A 14,665-nucleotide genomic window follows, 5' to 3' on the forward strand; every position below is an offset into this window, starting at 1 on the left:
TTAGCTTGTACAGCTTTAAAGTGGGTAATACTTTTTGTCCAACGTATTTTTGAAATACAGAAAATATGTCACAGATTAACTCCTGTTATTATCCTTATAAAACCCTACAATTGGGACTCCTCATATTAGGATGCTTTGCTAATATAGAAGGCTCCCTTGTCAAAGAAGTTTGGGAGCCTCTGGGTTAAACAAAATTAAGAACTTCAACGGAAGTCTTCAGTATGCTTATATGTTACTTTATACAGTAGCTTCAAAAGGACATTTTCAAATTTTCAAATTCCGACCCTCAGAATTTTTTTTAACTAGACACTGTCAATATGATAGAACACTAGCATTCTGAGGACTATTATCTGGAAACATCTGTTGAATTCAACAATATTTGAGAGACAATCACAAAGTAAAAAGACCACTTTTGCATACAAAGTTTAAAGTCTCTTACCTTTCTGGCTGGTGGGCCATGAGCTTTATTCACTCCGCCACCTCAATTCCCTCAGCTCCCATCAAGTTCACGGTGCCCCTCAGGTTTCCTTCCAAGTATCCCTAGGGCAAAAGAGAGGCAGAAAAGAGTGAACTCATCTCTCTCTGACATCTAAAGAAGATGCCTTATGTAGTCCAACTCCATTCACTACATTTTAAAAATGTGTATTTTATATTTTAAAATGCATCTCTGAAAAACATAAAATGCATGTGAATTTTGCTTTTCATTCTATTTTTTTATTCAAAAATTAGGTTCCCTCCAAAGTCTTCAGTGCTCCAGGAAGATGTTCATCCCGTGGACCCCCATAACCCCAGGCACACTGCCACTCAGTCACTAGAGGTGTAAGTTTCAAGGGTGGAAGTACTGCAGTAGAATCCTGGTAAAAAGAGAAAAATGGGGCTTTTTACAATAATAGAAGGGAGAGGTAGTCACAAGTGACGGGTGAAATGGCAGTGCCGAATTCAAGCACCAAAACTGTGAGAGAAAATTAACAGTGTTTCTTGTGTCAGTGCTGCACCACAACCTCCGTGGGACCCAGTTTATATGCCTGTTATTTGGAAACAGCCTGACTTTTTTATACTGGAATCAGTTAGACTTAGATTCAGCTGTGAGTGACAGAAAACTCAAAAGAACAAAGGCTTAAATGATTCAGAAGTTTCTCTCTCTCATATAAACACAGGCTGTCCAGAATCATCAACCTTAAGAGCCCAGGCTCTTTCTGTTGTCTTTCCATCCTTGACATGAGGGGTCCCCTTCATGGTTTAACTGTTCAAGGTCTAGTAATACACCTGCTGATCAGAAAACAGGAAGGAGAATGGGGAGATATGCAACAGCCTCTTTAGAGAAGCTTTTCAGAAATCTCACGAAAACGTCTATTTACATTCCATAGGCTAGAACGCAAGTCACATGGCTATAACTAGCAGTAAAGCTGGAAAATATATTCTTTATTTCACCATATGCTCAGCTAAAAAATGGAGCAAGTATAACAAGGAAAAAGAATGAATACTGGTGGATGACTAGTTGTTTCTGTCATCATACTCATTTCATTCTAAAATGTAAGATGGTTGGATACCTTGCAGAGCTGCATTAGCAGTCTACTGCAGGGAGCTTTCAAAAGCAGCAAGTTCTGTCAAGTGTCCAAAGAGCAAGACCAACGTTCAGAAGGATTTCTCTCAATATGCAAGGCCAATCTGTGATGACAGAATAGGAAAACCTGAAGCCCAGAATAACAATGCCAGAGTAAAGAAACAATAGCTGTACTTTGGGAGGATAAGCTCATATACGCAGTCCAGAAAACATGGAATTACACAGGACCATTATGTAAGTAATGGGAGTGCCAAGGTGAGATTGGGTAAGAACTTGGCAGAAAGCTCGGTTACCAAATGCATTAGGGAAAGGCAACTAACCTAGAAGGAAGATGAAGCAAAAGTACACTTTCTTCTCCACTAGGCCATCTATGAACTTCAGAGACTTCCCTATTGTACAGACTATTGGAAAGAAGGGTTGCACTTTACCTTAAATAATGTTGGCTGAAGTAGCTTTAATATGTTTAAAACTTTGATGCAAATGCCAGAAGCTAGAAAGACACTCATTTCAAAGCTGGCAGCAAAATTCTGTTTTATACACAGACTGTTTCTTAAAGGGAAAGGGACCCCAAACAGGATACATTCAGCTGTATAAATGTAAGATTGGGACTATAAATGAAGTAGCAATTCAAACAAGTGGCTCTGTGGGATAATATGAAAGTTCCCATCTTTTAGGCAGAGATAAATTACTACTACTCTATCCTAGCTACTGTGTATGTATTTCTTCTATTTGGATAAAATTAACCTGTGAATCAGGGGCAGGATAACTACTAATGGTAAGAATTCTGGAAAAAAACAAAGTAGGTACCGTGCCAGGAAAACAGGGCCCTAAAGGTAGTGTGAGAAAGGAATTAATTTTCTGGGACAGGGACTCAGAAGAGTCTAACATACTCAAAGGCAATCCTAGCTGGAAAAGAGAAGATGGCTTCTGGCCTTATGGGAGAACAGGAGCCACCCGAAGGAAATAGTCACTCAAGGCAGCAGTGTTCAAACAGAGGTATGTACGACTGAAGGTACCTAAGACTTCCTACTGGACATCTGAACAAGCTAAGTTTTAAGAAAATCAATTTCCACAGCTTCAACTTGCCTATGTTTGCTTTCCAAAAAATGATCTGCCTACTTTCCTTAAGTCCTCATTCTTCCACACTTCAAAAGAAACCCACCTCTCTCACCCAGATCAAATCTTACTAGAATGTATTGCCCCAGGCTGTAAAAACCTCCACGGAACAAAACAAGGGATAATTTAAAATAAAACTGTCTTAAAGCCCCCATTAATCAAGGCACCATTGAACCTCAGACTTGTGTATTTTCCTGTCTTATATTTTTGTTAAAGTAAAGTACGGCTTTTAAGAATGGTGTTTTGCCCTATGTTTAGGAATGTTCTCAATTCAAATATATTTTAGTGTAATGATAGGAACAAAAAAACCCCACTTTCATTTAATAATTGCCTTTCATTCCTGAAATATTGTCCAAAAATGCATGGTCCTGGCAGAGAGCTCCATGAGAACAAAGAGGCAATAGGTAAGAAATTTTGAAAAGTTTAATTTACATTTGTTGTAGAGATAAGCTGATCAATAAATACTTTAAAATGTTAAGATACACTGCATACAAATAAAATTGTTCAGAGAAGTGGAAATTAAATAGCTTCCATAAGAAAAAGGAACAAGTTTCCAACTGTTGAAGATGAAATTAATTTTTTTAAGTGAACATACCAACATTTTATTGTCACATAAAAACCCAAAATATGAAGCCTAGACCACTTGGCCCTTACTCATCTCCTCCCAGTTCAAAATGCAAGCATCTCTTAATAGCCAGCTTTCTTACAGATCTGCAGTTAGGCTCAACACACTGAAACCTCAACACAATCTTCTTTGTAGTTTTAGCCTTTTTGCAGAAAATCAATGTTTGCTCACCATAGCCACTCTGCTTCCTATCACAAGGCTGTTTTGCCTGTGCAAACAGAGTATCCTGCCCTTCTTATACTGTGTCACTTTGTGGGATTGATGCTTAACACACTTATAGGAAGTCTGGCGGGTTGGTTGGGAACTTCACAATGATTACAAGAGTGCTATCAGTGTGAAAACTCAGGTTTGTTTTTTAAAATCAATGATATTATCAGATCACTATGGAAACTGAGTACTTACAAAACAGTGTCATTAATATCTGGAAAAGCCAGAATTTTAATTTTTTCCAACTTTTTTATTTTTTATGTCTTTTTTTATTGATTATGCCATTACATTTGTTCTATTCCCCCCCCATTCCCCTCCAACCTACACACCCCTTCCCCACCATCCCCCCTTAGTTCATGAACACGTGTCTCAAGTTCTTTAGATTCTATATTTCCCATACTATTCTTGCCCCCCTATCTATTTTCTACCTACTGTCTATGCTACTTATTTTCTGTATCTTCTCCCCCCTTCTCCTCCTCCTACTCCCCTGTTGCTTAACCTCCTTGAGATCTTCATTTCTATGGTTCACTCCTGATCTAGCTGTTCTCTTAATTTGCTTTTTTTTTAGGTGTGGTTGTTGATAACTGTGAGTTTGCTGTCCTTTCACTGTTCATCTTTTTTATCTTCTTTTTCTTAGGTTAAGTCCCTTTGACATTTCATATAATAAGGGCTTGGTGATGATGAACTCCTTTAACTTGACCTTATCTGGAAAGCACTTTATCTGTCCTTCCTTTCTAAATGAAAACTTTGCTGGATAGAGTAATCTTGGTTGTAGGTCTTCGGATTTCATGACTTGGAATACCTCTTTCCAGCCCCTTCTTGCCTGTAAGGTCTCTTTTGAGAAATCTGCTGACAGTCTGATGGGAATTCCTTTGTAGGTGACAGTCCCCTCATCTCTTGCTGCTTCTAGGATTCTCTCCTTCATTTTAATCTTGGCTAATGTAATTATGATGTGCCTTGGTGTGTTCCTTCTTGGGTCTAGCTTCTTTGGGACTCTCTGAGCTTCCTGGATTTCCTGGAAGTCTATTTCCTTTGCCAGATTGGGGAAGTTATCTTTTATTATTTGTTCAAATAAGGTTTCCAATCGTGGCTGTTCCTCTTCCCCTTCTGGTAGCCCTATAATTCAGATGTTGGAATGTTTAAAGATGTCCTGAAGGTTCCTAAGCCTCTCCTCATTTTTTTGAATTCTTATTTCTTCATCCTTTTCTGTTTGGTCATTTTTTTCCTCTTTCTGGTCCACTCCTTTGATTTGAGTCCCAGTTTCCTTTCCATTACTATTGGTTTCCTATGCATTTCCATTCATTTCAATTAGTTTAGCCTTCATATATTCCTCTAATTTGTGACTAAAATCAACCAGTTCTGTGAGGATTCTGATCACCAGTGTTTTGAACTGTTCATCTGAAAGTTTGGCTATTTCTCCATCACTTAGATTTATCAGCTCTGGGGCTCTGAGTTGTTCTTGAGCCATGTTTTGATCTGTTCATGCCTGTTAGGTATGAGGAGCAGACCCTTAGTTGTTTACCAGGGTGGGGCCACCCAGGTCGCTGGTTTGTGATGCTGTATGTGGGGGCGGGGTCAGTGAGGGAGCAATGGCGGTCATCTCCACTCCACCAGTCCCTCCCACCGCTCACCCCTGCCTGTTTATCTGAGCGGAAAAGTGCGAGACCGCTGCCCGGTCTCAATGCTCACCTCTTCACTGGTTTATCTGCACGCAAACACATGACCGATCGCAGACAGCTGGCCAGGCCTCTTCCCAGTGTCCGCCAGTAGCTAGCCTGCACAGGGGATCCGCACCTTCGGCTGCCTGCGCACCACCCCGGTCGGGGATCTTTTTGGCCAACCCGCTCCGCTGGTGGCTTCGCCCCTCTTACAGGTTTAGCTGAGCATTTCGTTGTTTTCGGACTCCGTATTGTCGATTTTCTGTGTGGTTTGGTCGAGTTTATTGTTGTTAAAACTTTATTGTTTTTAGATTTGATTGTGCGAGGATGATGCAAGGTGTTTCCACCTACACCTCCATCTTGGCAGAAGTCCCCCTATTTTTTTCCAACTTTTAAAATCAACCTTCTTTTCAGATGCACATGAATGCAGTAGGTAGAATGCCCCCCACCCCAAAGATGTCCACACCTTAATCCCTGGAACCTGTGAATAGGTTATGTTACATGCCAAAATGGACTTTGAAGATGTACAGATCCTACAATAGGAAGATTATTACCTGGGTTATCCAGGGGGGCCCATTCTAATTACAGGAGCAGAGAATGTGCTCCCTCTGGAGCCAGTCAAGCAGCAGTAGCCACAGAGCTTAGAAGCACGGGAGAGACCCAGCCAGCTATTACTGGGAGCAGGGCAGCACTGAAAGCATTTTACCTTCCAGGAGCAAGGACCAGCACTGGATGACAGTCAGCAAGGAAAGAGGAATCTCAGACCAACAACCTGAACCTGGAAGTGAATTCTTCCCCAGAGACCCCAAAAAAAGAAATGCAGCCCTCCCAAAATACTGATATTGGCTTTGTTAAGACTCTAAGCAGAAGACCCATGTGAGGCCAGCTGGACTTCTGGCCTATAAAAACTGAGACAAATCTGTGTTAAGATGCAAAATAAAGTATGTGGTAATTTGTGACGCAGAATTAGATAACAGAGCCAAAGATGTTAAGGTGCCTAGGAGAATAAGCCTGTGTCCCAAGGTTTCAAGGGTATCAGCATCTTAGAGAAGCGGAGTTTTCTCTGTATTATAATTTCCTTGTATCTTGGTCTAGCATCACAAAATGCAAAAACTGATCCTAGAATTCACCATGGGGAAAGCAAAATAGGCACAACAACCTTAAACGTAAGAGTTTGAAAACCCTCTAGCTACGAGTTGGTAGTAGGACTTCATTCTCTTTTCAAGGTTAAAGTATCTTTGTATTTCTATATTAGGAAAATTTTATTTTTTAAAGAGGAGAGAAATATCAATGTGTGGTTGCCTTTCATGTGTACCTCCCGCCCCCCCCTTCACTGGGGACCTGGCTTGCTACCCAGGCATGTGCCCCGACTGGGAATTGAACCAGCAACTTTTTGATTTGCAGGCCAGCACTCAATCCACTGAGCCACACCAGCCAAGGAATGGCAAACTTGAAAGAGTATAATTTCACTACAATTCTCTCCAATAAGAAACAATACACATTTCAGGGTTGTCAAAAAGAATAAATGAAAATGTGTAAAACACATAGTGCAGTGTATGGTAGTCACACAGTATCCATTAAGTTTATTAACAGTTTTACTGTATTTTAATTTTAAATGTACGTTTTCCTAATGCTTAAACCTAATCTTACTACAGTCTTTCCTTATTTTTAAATCCTCGCCCAAGGATATGTTTATTGATTTTAGAAAAAGAAGGGTGGCGGGTGAGAGAGAGACAGAAAGACACATCCACTGGCCGCCTCCTGCATACGTCCCAGCTGGGGATCAAACCCACAACCTTTTGGTGCCCAGGACAATGCTCCAACCAACTGAGCTGCCTGGCCAAGGCACTACCTTTTTTATTTTTAAAGCCAGACACGGAGAACTACATGTATAGTTTAACTCTTAGAAGACTTTTACATTACTCTCTAATCCAAATGTTATCTGGTATATAACATTTAGTTCATCAATGTATGAAATCAAACTCCTCAGATGTGAGAAAAATGTAAGGCCAGCTTTAATGAGGAAAGTAGCAGTTTTTAATTTTTCTTCACTCACAGCAAACATGACAAATGTCCTTCACATGTATAACAACTCACTCGACAACACTGAAGTTTTGATGAAATTCCCCAAAGTTGATGGAACACGTAAATAGTTTTCTCAATATCGCATTCATGGAAGTACATTAGTTTAAATAGTGATGTCAGCCCACTATCTCAAAATATTCTTTAATAAAAATCAGTAGTCCAATTTTTATGTTCAACGTCATTTTTAAAATGAGTTTTGATTATTCACGGACCTCTAATCACTAGGTAAAGTAAGGCAAGCAAGTTCTTGTTTTGTAGTTTAAAATTACAACAGAACATTAGAAATCTACAAATACAAAGAATTTACAGACTACCGGTTATGAATATGAACAGTGTGAATGCAAGTGTTTACTAGTAACATCATTTTAGATTCAGTAATTGTATGCTACATGAAGTAATGTGTACTGCATTCATTATTTTTGCTCAAGGTAGTTGTATAAAATGTACTTATCTACCACAGCTTTTTTTTTGTTACTAAAAAATGGTCTTTTGTAAAAGTAAAAAGAAAACAAATTCACAGCCCCCTAAGTATCACAATAATTCATAGTCGTCATCACTATTAAGAGTACATAATTTCTCACTATGAAGGAGGCACAAATAAGATAGGGTATGAATTATGACAATTCACATGACAACACGAGTAAGCTCACTTCTCTCTCTTCCTCTCAAAGGTATGTTAAAATTCAAGTTAAGTGATACAGGTATTACTATAGGAATTACCCTCAAACATCCATATTTTAACAATAATTAAAATTCTTCCTTACAAATGATAAAAGACTCTTCCAGTCTTTCATAAAAGAGGCACCAGTGACTCTTCTTCACACTGGTTGAGAACAGATGATGTAGTTATACTGGATGAATAATTAGTAAAGAATTCAAAAGAACACAGAATGGAATACTATGCAGCAGTAAAAAGAAGGAATTTTTCTCTAATTTTATCTTTTTACCTTTTTTATTGTTGTTTAAGTACAGTTTTCTGCCTTTCCCCCATCACAGCCCTCCCCACCTCTCTTCCCATTTTCACCCCCCCTTGTTATTGTTCATGTGTCCTTTATAATTATTCCTGCAAACTCCTCACCCTTTTCCCCTATAATCCCCCCCACCCCGTTCACTGTCAGCCTGTTCTCAATTTCAGTGCCTTTGGTTATATTCTGCTTGCTTGTTCATTTTGTTGATTAGGTCCCTATTAAAGGTGAGATCATATGGTATTTGTCTTTCACCACCTGGCTTATTTCACTTAGCATAATGCTTTCTACGTTCCATCCATGCTGTTGCGAAGGATAGGAGCTCCTTAAAAGAAGGAATTCTTACCTTTTGCAATAGCATGGATGGAACTGAAGACTATTATTCTAAGTGAAATAAGCCAGTTGATGAAAGACAAACAGCATATGATCTCACTTTTAAGTGGAAACTAAGGAACAAAATAAACTAATGAGAAAAACAGAACCAGTGGCAGAGAAACATGGAACAAACTGACAGCTGTAAGAAGGAAGGTGGGAGGTGGGGACTGGTTGAAAGAAGGTGAACGGACTAGTCAAAAACATGTACGAATGACCCATGGACAAGAGTGTGGGTACTGACTGTGAGAGTGGGGCATGGGCTGGGTAGAAGGCGGCAAAGAGGAAAAAATTGGGACAACTGTAATGGCATAAACAATAAAATATTTAAATTACAAAAAAAAATTCAGCCTCGGCTGGTATGGCTCAGTGGATTGTGCACCAGCCAGTGAATGAAAAGTTTGCTGGTTTGATTCCCAGTCAGAGCACATGCCTGGGTTGTAGGCCAGGCTCCTGGTTGGAGGCGTACAACAGGCAGCCAACTGACGTTTCTTTCCCTCTCTTTCTTCCTCCCTTCCCTCTCTGTGAAAATAAATAAAAGTCTTTAAAAAAAATTTTTTTAAAGAATTCAAATGAACATTAGAAATGTGTTTTTTTTTAATTTAATCATCTCAACTACTATGTAAGGAATGAAAGGTCTCTCTGAAATGTAAAAATCATAATACAATTCTATCATCTCAAAATATAGATATGCTATACTATATGAGCTTTTTATGTATAGAAAGTCTGATTTGGGGAGAAAGGGTATATATGGAACAAAAAATATGAGATATTCTTTGACATGGATTTACAAAAATTGTAAGGTGGTAAATTCTACCACAAACTGTAAATTTCTAGGGAAACCCAACAATATTGCCAAAGCTACAAAGCAGATGGTTGATGTATCGCCTTCAAGCCACATAACACATGTGCCTGGAGGGGCTGTGATAGATTATTATTTCCAAATGAACTTTGGAAATGGTAAAAATAATTACCATACCACATATTGAGTACTTATTAAAGTTCCTGACATTGCTTTAAGCATTGCACGTATTTTCATTACTTGAATTATTACAATTAGAAGTTAAATAGTTATTCTTAAAAATAAGGAAACTGAAGCACAGAGTAGTTATACTATTTGCTCAAGGTGATAGACAGTAAGTGGCAGACCTACGATAATCTGGTTTCTAATAACTACCCCAAAACAATGATGACATACTATGTTCCAGAAAAATGGTACTGAAAAAACAATAACTCAATTTGGCTAGAACATGCATTTTCTTTATTTCAAGGGTTACCTATATGGAATGTCACTATGAATTTTAATAGGTCATCAATCCATAGTTCAGAAAGTAGGTCTTATATTGCAGCAAAATGCCCCGACCAGCATGGTTCAGTGGGTTGGGCACCGATCTGAAAAGTGAAGGGTTGCTGGTTCGATTCCAGGTCAGGGCACACACCTGGACTGTAAGTTTGGTTCCCAGTCAGGGTGCATTTGGGAGGCAACAGGTCAATGTTTCTTTCTCATATTGCTGTTTCTCTCCCTTTCTTTCTCTTTCCCTTCCCCTCTCTCCAAAAATATATAAATAAAAATCTTAAAAAAAATTAGAAACTAGCATAAGACATACAATATGTGAATTATGTAAAACTGCATAAAATTTAAGAATTATTGTTATTAGATCTTACAAATTTTAGTAATCTGCCCTGGCTGGCGTGGCTCAGTAACCTGTGAACCAAAGGGTTACCTGTTCCATTTCCAATCAGGGCACATGCTTGAGTTTTCAGGCCAGGTCCCCAGGAGGGGGTGTATGAGAGGCAACCACATATTGATGCTTTTCTCCCTCTCTTTCTCCTTCCCCTCTGTCTAACAATAAATAAATAATTTTGGGGTAATCTTTATGAGAAACAGTGTAATGATAGAAAATACTAAATATATAGACTATGTCTCAGCATAGATCACGGGTAGACAAATAGCTACAGATTAATATGGTTAACTACATCAAACCACTCAGCAATACAACTTATTCCCATTAATAATTCCTCATTAAGTACTCCATGTTTATTAATTATACAACTCCAAAGTTGGTGAAATCATGACAAAGTTGGTGCATTCCTATTCTGATGGTGTAAATTTGCTCAAATGTTTGGGGAGGGAAAAACTGGCATCTGTAGAAACATTCATATCCTCTGACCTAGTAATCTCATTTGAGATCAGTATCCTATGGAAGCAATTCAAAATAAGTAAAAAGATATATGCACAGAAATGCTCAGTTCACTGTTAAAACAGGCAAAATCTGTTTTGCCACAATTATTTTCCTGTTTGGGAATTTAAAATTGAGTACATTTTAACAGTCATTTAGTAAATGTCATGTAAACATTAAATATTACAAAGGTCAGATAACATTGGAAAAATGCTAATGCTATAAAAGTAAAATAAAACTCTTACAATTCTGTAAAACTGTAATGTATATGCACAAATTAGGAGGTGACAAAAATAATAAATAAAAATATTTGTTCCTGGCTGGTGTAGCTCAGTGGATTGATTGAGCACAGGCCTGCAAACCAAAGGATTGCAGTTCGATTTCCAGTCAGGGCACATGCCTGGGTTGCAGGTAGGTTCCCTGAAGGCCAGTTCCCAGCAGGGAATGCAGGAAGGGCAACCATACATTTGCTTCTCTTTCTCTCTCCTTCCCCTCTAAAGATAAATAAATAAAATCTTTAAAAAAATGTGTTAATAGGGCAAAAATGAAGTTGATTTCTAGTAACACCATTCTAACAAATGCTTAATAAATAAAGAAAAAACACTAGCCCAAATTTCAGATTAGCTGTAAAGTTGAAAAAGCAAAGGTTTATGTCAAGTTAGGCAAACTAAAGAACTTAAGTTAGAGAGCTTATTTATAAATTTCAGGAAAGTAACCATATATACTTCCAAAATAATCAAAATGCACTTGGTATTTTGTCAAATAGCTTCTGCTAATTATTGGGTTGGCTAAAAATTTTGTTTAGTTTTTTCCATACAATAGCTCTAATAATGCTTAGTTGTCTTTAACTTCATTTGAAACAATTTTTGTTAGGTCATATTGTGACAACTGTCATAGCAGCATGCATTTTAAAAAATGTATTAAAATTGATGTATTTTTATGCAGCCATTTTAACATTGAAGATGGAAGAAAATATACAGCATTTTAGGATTATGCTTTATTATTTCAAGAAAGGTAAAAACGAAACTGAAACTCAAGAAAAGATTTGTGCAGTGTATGGAGAAGGTGCTGTGACTGAACGAACATGTCAAAAGTAGTTTGCAAAGTTTCTTGATACTATTGACATTTTGGCCAAATAATTCTTTGCTGTGGGGCCGTCTTATGCACTGGAAGATGTTTAGCAGCACCCCTGGCTTCTAAGCATTAGAAGCCAATAGTAGGAGATAGCAGACATACTCAAAATATCCAAATCAATGAAGTTATTGGTGAAAATGAAAAATGTGTCTTTTATGTAAAAAACCATATGGATTTTTGGCCAACCCAACACTCTATGTATTGATTTTTATAAGGATCAGTTTAATATCCAATTATTGTTATTCGCTAGGTTTTAAAAGAGATTCTATAATTGCCCAATATAATACAAATAGTAAGATACACAAACTTGATCTAATAATTTAATATACCAAGAAAACATATAAATCACTGAAACCCAACTTTTTCAAAAAACAGAAATTTAGGAAGGAAAATGTAGATGATCTCTTGAGAGTTAATGCTAGTTACTGGTAGTAGGAGTTTGATGCATAGCATATAATTTTTTGACATTTGTAGTTTCCAATAAAAATCATCCCTATACAATATTAAAGACATAATAATAATTTCTACTATTATTTTATTTTAAAAACAGAAAAGAAATTCTCCAAGTAAAAAAGTAAATGAAGGAATTTCTGGAATACATGTTTAACAGATTATAATATAGTGTCCAAAATATGAAATAAGCAATCTAATAAGGTATGTAAGAGAACTTCCAAGAAATACAATCCCATCTATAGAAGACATTATGTACCTTAAAAATACACAAAGTCCCTGAAAGCTCCTTCCTTACTGACAATGAAAATAAAAACACTTAAACTCTAAATGACCACAGTATTATATTTTAAATAATTAAAAACGTAATGGCAGTTAACAGCTCAAAGGAAGATTAAACATGCTTTATGAAAGCAGCATATACAGCACCGAAAATTTGTAAGATTCTTATAATTACTTTGCAAAGACTAGGACTCTTAACTGTAACTCAATTATTGGTGGCCTTAAAGATGCATGAACTTCCTTAAATCTGTTTCTTGATCCGAGGAAGGGAATCTATTTTCTTTTTAACATACTTTACATCGATGTTCCTACAATTTTGAAAAAAGCATTTACAATGTATTCCTCAATTCAGTGTAGCAAATTTAATTAAGGTAAAATTGCAACTCTATGTGTCTTTCAGGACACTTAGCCCCGCAGGGATGACTTTTTAACAAGCTTCTCACCTTCATAGCTTGGGTATAAAAGACCAAGGCTATAAAGTTAAAGATTATGCCTAAAAGGCTATTACTGACAATGCCAGTGATGATTAATTTCTTCAAATAGGACAAAATATTCTCAGAGGAAGTTTTTGTTCTGAATTCAAATATATGCATTAGATTTATACATTGTTACCGTTTCCATGATTTAAAATCCCTAAGAAATTGTATCTTTCACATTAGAATTTACGGATTAGTCAATAGGCCAAATTCCATCAGGTGTAATCTCTTTTACTCCATCACATGCACTGTAGTGCTACTCTTGGCTTTCAGTTTTAAGACTTCCCATTAAGCGAAGACAATTTTACACTACCTGAGAGCACGCAAATAGTCCCCAGCTCCCCCACTCACTCCCTCCTTCCAGGGGCGGTTCAACAAGGGAACTCAGAACACACACACACACACACACACATAGCGCTTTGGTCCCTAAGGCATCAATAAAAGCACAGGTTATTTTCCAACGGGAACTCTGCAGTCCACCCAGGGAGGTAAAACGTGGGGGGAAATGCAAGAATCAATACGCACCCACATCTCAGCCCCGCCCCACCGTAAAAAAGTGGGGGTGGCGGGAGTGTGAGGGGGCAGATAGAACATAAAAGGCCAAGACTACCAACTCCCTGGTTCTGCATACCATTTGTTCCAGCATGTTCCACCGCAACAAGAGACCCTGACCCTATTTTCAGCCGCGCCTCCCTATCCTCATCCCTACCACCATCAAAGACATAGTCCCCAACCTCAGTCCCCACCGAGTCCTGGGGTGGGGAGGCCAGAGCCAACCCTCTTCCTGGTCAATCCAAGGACTGAAGAGGTGATCACTCTGATCCCTGAGCATATCCGACGTGTTGCCCATGAACCTCTGAACTGACCAGAGAAGAAGATAAATTGGGGGGAGGGGTCTAAGAGGAGCCGTTATTCCTTTTTCTTCTTCGTTAGGAAAGCGCGCGAGCGGGGAGGGGCCGGAACAACGAACGCCTGTTACCTAACGGTCTGGCTCTGCGGTCCGGCTCCTAAGGCCGACGCTGCGCGGATGCTGAGGTGGCAGCACAGTCACAGCGGCCCCGAGGGTTAGGCACCGAGGCAGGAGCGCCCGAGGTGATGGGAAGCGGGGGGGTGGGGACTATGGTGAACGACGTCGCCATGTTAGAGCCTTCTTTCTCCGTATCCCTACAGTCTCCAGTCCTGCGGCCCTCTCCCCACCACTACTCACCTTTCTAAGACACTAATTCATGCTTCGTTCAGTCGCCAGGGAGGCCTGAGCTCAGCCGTGTTTACAAACTACCCTTGGAGGAAAGGGCTGAACGGCACTTTAAAGGCCACGGGCTCCCACAGGCTTCCGTCGTCTCTCGCGAGATCGGATTGACAAACCTTCTCCCCGCCCCACTCCCGGCATCCCCCTTTTTTCTTCCAGGACCCCTCCCCTCCGCACACACGCCCCTTCTTGCCTTCTTTCAGAGGGAGAGCCTCCGGGTCAGGTGATTCTTTCAGGTTTAAGAGAAGGGCGCAAGACATCAGGAAGGCGGGGATGTAGGGGGCAGGAACCAAGGAACACTC

General features: G+C 39.0%; 1 protein-coding gene across 3 annotated transcripts in view; it reads right to left on the minus strand.

Moving 5' to 3' along the window:
• The window catches only part of ATF2 (activating transcription factor 2), an 81,912-nt gene extending 67,440 nt beyond the window's left edge, over window positions 1-14,472 (minus strand). For all 3 annotated transcript variants that reach the window (XM_037155857.2, XM_037155856.2, XM_037155855.2), the window contains exons 1-2: window positions 14,322-14,472; window positions 440-540 (exon numbers count right to left, since the gene is read on the minus strand). The gene's annotated coding sequence lies outside the window, so the exon portion shown is untranslated. The remainder of the gene's footprint in view (window positions 1-439; window positions 541-14,321) is intronic.
• Window positions 14,473-14,665: the final 193 nt, after the last annotated feature.

Source organism: Artibeus jamaicensis, unplaced genomic scaffold (genome assembly GCF_021234435.1).
Source record: "Artibeus jamaicensis isolate MK-2021 breed Jamaican fruit bat unplaced genomic scaffold, CSHL_Jam_final contig_391, whole genome shotgun sequence".
NCBI classification, from domain to species: Eukaryota; Metazoa; Chordata; class Mammalia; order Chiroptera; family Phyllostomidae; genus Artibeus; species Artibeus jamaicensis.